Source organism: Cryptomeria japonica, chromosome 4, assembly GCF_030272615.1.
Source record: "Cryptomeria japonica chromosome 4, Sugi_1.0, whole genome shotgun sequence".
Classification (NCBI taxonomy): domain Eukaryota; kingdom Viridiplantae; phylum Streptophyta; class Pinopsida; order Cupressales; family Cupressaceae; genus Cryptomeria; species Cryptomeria japonica.
Window position 1 is genome coordinate 86,960,030 of NC_081408.1, and position 7,935 is coordinate 86,967,964.

At 32.3% G+C, this 7,935-nt stretch overlaps 1 non-coding gene across 1 annotated transcript; it reads right to left on the reverse strand.

Annotated features, from left to right (window-relative positions):
- Window positions 1-7,495: 7,495 nt before the first annotated feature.
- Window positions 7,496-7,567, reverse strand: TRNAG-UCC (transfer RNA glycine (anticodon UCC)). Its single transcript has one exon. It is a non-coding gene; the product is annotated as a tRNA-Gly (tRNA).
- Between the last annotated feature and the right edge of the window lie 368 nt (window positions 7,568-7,935).

Consider the following 7,935-nt stretch of genomic DNA (forward strand, 5'->3'; position numbering starts at 1 on the left):
ATCATATTGCAATCACTTTTCATCAATCTTTGCTGGATTGAATCCTCCATCTCATTGTATAATATCAAGTTGTTGCAGACTTCTAAATCTTTTATTGGCCTATCTCCAAACATGGCTATTTTCATCAATATGAGCAACTCAGCATCTTTCATTATCACTTCATATGGATATAAATACTGGAACTCATTTGAAAACTATAAAAAAACATCTAATCATTGGCCAAGTTTACCTTTTTTCTTTATCATTTTTAATTGTTTCTATAGGACAGTTTTGTCGATGGTTTATCATGTTATGTTTCACAAAATGTAGCATTTTTTTAAATTGTCACAATCTATAATAACTGTCCACATTGCCAACCATTGTTTATAACCCTTATTGTAAAATCTCTAGAAGATATTCCATACAGGACTCAGTGAAACTCCTTCTTGGGCCTTTGGAATTGGTATTTTCCTACCATTATTTTATAAAATGTTCATCAATCCATGGAGATAATGAGTGGTTGACCGTACACCATGAAGTTATGATTCCTTATTCTTGCATCAAAATGATTAAAAATAATCATTTGGATAACTCATTATTCACACTGAAGATGAGCATCAACACAATATGGTGTACTTGCACATTGATCAACTTCTCCATGTTAGGATATGCCTTGATTTTCTTTCACCAATGGATTCATAATGCTCCCCTGGGATGATACATATACATAACTTTGAGCAACGCCTTTTACCTTGCCTTTTCTCATTCTTCTTTGTATCCAATGCCTTGGCCATCTCCAAGGTTCTACTAGTCTCAATTGGAGCTTTAATAACTTCTTTACAATGGTTTATCTATAAGTGGTGGTGCAGAGGTAATATCTTTCCCTTTTTGGTCAAAGTTGCTATTTGCGTTTTTGGCCTATACTTCTTAAGCTTCCCATATATTCTCTCATTGCTTCCTTAAATTCAAATTGTTTATGGATGTCGGGAGGTGAGAATTGTGCTCATCAAGACTTAAATTGAGAATCCAACAGATAGCCAATTGAATTCTTGGAACTTTGATTAGCATAAAAATAATTGAACCATGAATGCATGCAGAAAAAACTAACACAAGAAAAAAAAAAATTACTACTATCTTGAAGAGAAGATGCAAATCATTTCTCCCATATTATCATAAAATTCAGGTAATGATCTTTAAGAAGTAATGTGAAGCTGACACCATCTACTTTCTAATATTGTTAGCATATCATAAAATGGCAGCAATCTTGAAGAATGGAGGTTTTGCACCAAAAATTCTCTCTGATTTTTAATTCAAATGGCTATTCCTTGATGGAAATTTTAACAGGAAATGAATAGTCCATAAATTAAAAATAAAACAAATCAGCTTGGAATCTGAAAGCCCAACAAAAGATGTAAATGCCTCAATAGAGTCAAACACCAATGATGCTAAACAGTAATATTACACAAATCGAAGATAAGGCAATCAAAATGAAAATTGAAATAATTAACCGCTTTTCATGAAACCCATTGGCTGCTTTGCTGAGAAATTTCATACCATTCAGCCAACACAACCATTAATTCATTATATTTTTGAGATAGATTGTTAAAACAACACAAACTTATTTGCAAACTTCAGCTCTAATTTATTATGGTAACAAGATTTTGCCTCACCAAAAATTGGACATGTTGATTGTTGTTAAGTAAATGCTACTAGTTCATGGATAATGACTTTAACATGGTTAGAAGTCAATATCAACAATACTCAAATTGGAAAGCAAATTTGCAAATCGGAACTAGAAAGTATACTATTGAGAAGATCATGTAGCCCATACAAACTGATTAGGATTCAAAAGCTACAATTGTTGAAGAGGCTATGGTTGAGAGCGAGCCTCCCAGGTAAACCGAGAAATTCAAAATTACAAAGCAAGCAAACAATAGTCGGAAGGTGCCTTGGTTGAGTGAGACTGATGTAGGTCTGAATCAAATCCTATCAGTATGACCGATGAGAGAAACGAGGAAATTATCTCATCTCTTAAAGATTCTATAGAACATATTTTTTCTCAAAATGAAATCACTGTGAATTTTGCAGAGAAAATACTGACAGAGTTTTCAATATCAATAATATTTAATGCATTATGTCTAAAATGTAAGGTGTGGGTCTCGCATCCATTAAAGTAAATACGCTAAAAGCATATTGTCATTAACCTAATATTCAAAGGAATCACAAACGTTTGTATTTGTCACATAAATAAAATTCTGTAAAATTTGAAACTGTTTAAAGTAAAAAAACTATTGAAACTAAGCTACTGTTAGGTGAAAATGCCATCGGATTTTCGCATGCACAGCCTTATCGTGATGTTATTTATATATGTTATGCTTATTCTCCATAAAAACCTAGGCGTCGCCATCAAATCTAATAGCCTTTTCTCAATGGATTTGTAATGGGTGCTAATTTTGCTTATTTTAATGTTGTAATACCACTTGTGATCACTGTGAGTAAGGGTTCCAAATGAATAACGACTACATTTATCCTATGACATTCTGAAAGAAGTAAATGATTATATCTACCTTTAATTATCATAATCATTCTAAATCACTCTACCGTAAATATGAACCATAAATCTACAGGTCACTGACACATAGAATAAATGATTAGATAATAACAATGTTGAAAAAATAAAATGATTGAGGTAAACATACCTGAAACGAATGGATGGATGTTGATCCTCTGGCCACTTTCTTGTTCGCCACACAGATTTGCAACAAAAAATGGGAAAAAACAGTCGGCACGTATGATAAGGTAAAAAGTATCCTAAACCCCTAGTTACAAATATACATGTTACACACAAAATCACAATAGTTCATTAAACTTTCAACAACCCTCTAAAAAACCACCAGATAACACTAATCTTCTCTTCTTCGAAAACCTAAAGACAATAAAAGTGTTTATCCTATGGATTTAACCCGCATCGCACCATAATCCTTCAAACCAAGAAGAAACAAGCTAAATTTTTTCCATACACGTGTTTATAAATGAAAAAGAAGGAAACTAGTTTCTCTTTTTAAAATTTGAAGAATCTTTCAAACCCAAAGAAGAGAGCTAAATTTTGTTAACACAAAAGAAGCAAGATAAAAAAATTTCATACAAATATGATTCCAAATGAAGAAGAAATTTAATGTTTGTAAAAATGGGGAACCCTAATCCTTCAAATCCAAATGAGCAAGGAAAGAACTAGTAAACAAAAATTACCAAATTTGCAACCTGTGTAATAACATTCCAATTGGCAATAACAAATGTGTGTCCAATCAAATAAATGCCATTGCCAATTGTCCGCATTATCGGACAAGTGGCAACTTTCCGACAAGTGAGCTTTTAAACAATTTTTTTTTCGATTCCTTTTTCGGGTGACCACATAGTAAAAGCCTATCTACTTAATAAATTTACAAGTAGTGTAAATTTGTACTTCTCTCACAATTTTATTGACTAATTATAAATTTCGGCAGTCCATGCAAAAGAAGATTTTGAGAAACACATGTCAGCAGCCAACTTCAACATTTTTTCAGTCGAGAAATATAGCCGGAAAACTTTTTCCGAGATACTAACACTTTTCCGGTCAAAAAAACCTCATACTAAAAGCCTATCGGCATAATAAAAATGTAATTTATCTTTCTTTCCGTTGGTTTATATTGCAAATAGTAAGTGCAAAATTCATTTTTTTTTCAAATTACATATATCAATGCATTACATTAAATTTCAAACTATATAACATTCCACTCCTTTTGATTGATTTTGACATATGCAATAGTGGACATGTCATGTTCACTTTATTAATTAATAGAGTAGACTCTTTAGCCCCAATCTTATAATCAGAAGATATATTTATATTTATATATTTTAACTCAATGTCTTAAAAATTTAATCTATATACTTGATAAAAAATATATCTTTCTTTCTTTTATAATTTTACTAATATTTACTTCTCATGAAATTGCTATTTAAACATGTAGACATGTAAAAATTGTCCTCTTCAATCAACCTCAATTTTTCCATTAATTAGGTGAATCCATTATTATATAATATTATCCCTTCTTCATTATATTAATGTCCATTATTCTAATATTATATCCATTATCTCATTTAATCCATTAAATAAATATATATTTCAATATTATCATTTATCCATTCCATTTATTTAAAATAAAACAACCTTAATTAACACTCATTACCACTTATCATTTCCCATTACCACCTATCTTATCTCTTTACCACTCATTCCTTCTATACCACTAGTCTCTCATTATCCCATATTCATCTTGATGCATTTTTCTCCTTGAGGACAACTATTTAAACCCAGACCCCTCTCTCATTTCAATCTATCTAGCAATCTTGCATATCATATCTTGTATTTTGCATGTGTGTGTGTTTGGCAGGCCCGAAAGCATTTTTTTCTTATCCTATGGAACTATTACTCTATTTAATAAACATCCTAAAATCTTATATACCAATTTCTAAACTCTTGAATTTTACCTTATTCATTTAGCTTTTATTCATTAAAATTGAAAATCAAATTAAAATTATTATTATGTCTATAAATCATCATAAATTTAATTTAATTAAAAACAAAAAAAATAACTCTTTAAAAAATATTTGTATTATAAATAAAATTGTAAAATGGAAATATTATCAATTGTATTATCTAAATTATTGTGATGTCTAAGAATTCTTGATTTAATAATAAAACTGAAAAAACTAAACGAATTCATTAAAATTTAATATTAACTACAATATAATAATATAATAATTTTTAAGTGGACTACTGAACAACTATGATATCTTTAGACCTACTTTAATTATATTCATCTAAAAATATGTATGCTAGTTAGGGGAAGAGCACTAGTTACTATCCATGTTCTAATAAAGGTTCACTCCTTGTGCCCATTTTTTAGCATTTTTGGATCATAATTGGCCCATTTGTGCACCTTTATCAGTACCCATAGCGCAAGACTATTGGGACATTTGTGCATAAGCATTGGCAATTTTAAGTGCATGGTTATTGGGACATCTTTAAGTAGGTATAGGGTGACAATTTGAAATGTGTACTTTTTTACCCTTGCACCCATAACAAATCTCACAACGTGCATTGTTACTACCCAGAAGCTAAAACAATAGCTAGAAGTAGTTAAGTTGCATACGAAGACAACAACAACAAAAACAACAACGAAAAATTGATGTAGCAATATATCATTTAGAATTTGTGGGTGCATGAAATTAGCTATAATGTCTACTATTACACTTCCTCTAATACATCACAAGAACACAATTATTAAATTTAGAATGTTTGATTGAAATTATACCTTAAAAAGTATATTACAATCTTTTATATAAACTATTATTACAAATATTATTTGTAAAATATTTGCCTTAAATCTTACTGAATCCAAGATCCTTCAATTATGAAACCCACCTTTCAATCAAACTCTAAACATAGATGAATTGCTAAAATGATTCTAGATATCTAGGAGAAGCGTACTAGTAGTGGTTATAGCTAACTTTGAGCACCCACATATCCTAAAAATTACATTGGATTTCAATGACTTATTTTTTGTTTTTTGTATGTGAACTAACTACTTATAGCTAAGATTCTAGCGTCTAGGTAGTAACGAAGCGCACAGTGGGATCAATTATGCTCACAAGGGTAAAAAATTACACATTTCAAAGTGTCACCCAATACTTACTTAAAGATGTTCTATTAACTATCATTCAAAATTGTTAGTACTTGTGGATGCATGTTCCAGTAGTTGTACACAAATGTCCGAATAGTGGTGCACAAATGGATCAATTATAGAATTAAAGAGCTAAAAAGTAATCAGCTATTGATACATGTGAAACTTATTAATGAACCTTTTATTATCATTTTTCTGACTTCCTTAAAATTAGTAATTGAAAACTTCAATGTAAAAAAAAAAAAAATGATTAATGATTAGAAAGCGATACACTATGATATTCTTCCCCTATCCTCTCCCCAAAAAAAATTGTGATTGTCCTCCATTATATTGTTCATGCACGTTGCCTCCTTACCCAGCTCTTGCGTCTTCCACATGTTTACTTGTTCCCGATGCTCCACATCTTTCTGCCTTTATTCCACAAACAAATAAGAACCACTCAATATATGCCTTTGATCGTTTATTCTGCAAATCTTTCATTTCTTGTCTCCATCATTGACTTCCTCTTATATCGCAAACACCAAGCGCTTTGCCTCCTACACCACCAAGTCCATCTTGATAAAACTTTGATTGCTTTTATTACATCGTTTCTCATTTTTCAGCTCAATCTACTTACATGGCATCTACTTCTACTACTGCTGATCGATCCGAGAGGGAGTCTGCAAACACTTCTCAAGAAGCTACACCCTCTCCATCTGTAAAATCATCATTCCCCAGTTTGTGTTCATCCTGCTTTGAGTGGGTATCTTCTTTTATTTCGTGGCGCTCAGTTCAATCCAGATCCATGGCATCTACTTCTACCACTGCTTGTATACCAGAAAATGAGGTTGTGAGTGCTTTTGAAGGAATGCTTTTGAGGTACCACTAATCTTATATTAGAGAATGAGGTTTTGGATGCTTTTGAGGTACCACTAATCTTATATAAGAGAACAAGGTTATATGTGCATTTGAGGTAATTGCACCATCTGCATCTACTTTTATCACTGATCTTACATTAGAGAATGTGTTTATGGGTGTCTTTCAGGGAATCACATTATCTGTATCTACTTATCCCATTAATCTTATATCAAAAAATAAAGTTATGGGTGTTTTGAGGTAATCACACCATCTGTGTCCACTTCTACTACTGAATTCATATCAAAAAGAGAGGATATGGGAGTTGAATGGGATTGTTGATTGTTTGGCTAAATGAGATTCTGATCATATGTATGCTTGGAATATTGTGAATAAGGGGCAATTGCCTCTTGAAATGATTACTATGTTGGATCATTTAGTGGATAGTGACCGGTCTCATTAAGCTCTTTGCGGAACAGCCTATCCTTCTTTTGTATCTTTCTTATTCTTGAATAAATTTTTACCCCTTTTAATTAAAAAATATTTAAATTTTTAAAATTTTAAAATTGCATGAGCTGCAACTCATATCTATACCAAAGTAGTTAGTATAAGGGAAGATACCAAAATAAAATAAATTATTTTCCTGTTTGAGCAGCAAGTACAGTAGGAGAAGTTGCAACTATTATAGGAACACTAAAACCCTGCAAGTATAGGAAGCAGGAGGACATATTATAACAGGCCAGCTATACCAAATCTAACAACAGCCAAAATAGCGGCTCCTAAATCTTCGGAAGGAGAGATTTCGGATCTGAACTCCCTAAAAGCCAATTGAAGGGAGCATAAGTACGTAAGATCTGAGCAACCGAATAGGGTTTTTGTTATCCAATCTACAAGAACTCTGATGCTGATGGTGCATAAAAGCTTTATCAAGAAAACTGGACTACATGAACCAGACATGGTGCGTTTGCCGGGAGTCGAACCCGGGTCTATTGCTTGGAAGGCAATTATCCTAACCGTTGGACTACAAACGCTGTTCATGAAACGCTTAATGCTCAGAACCCACAGGTCCCACAATCGAAACCTGGCTCTCACACAAAGTTGGTATTGGTTGAGGCTTCCTTTGCAGATTCTATTTCCTTATGCACTGATTGCTGGATTCTCCATGTTTCAAGATTATAACTTGTGGTATACAGTGGAGAAGTGGTTTCAATGTTATTTCTATAGCTTTTGAGAAAAACACTTGATAATTGTTGCACAATATGAACATCTAGGGGTGGTGGCGCAGTTGGCTAGCGTGTAGGTCTCATAGCTGAGGTTGAGTAATCCTGAGCTCGAGTCTTCGAGCCTCTCTCACCCCACCAAATTTTTTTGAAAACATTTGCTGAGTCTGGAATTTTGC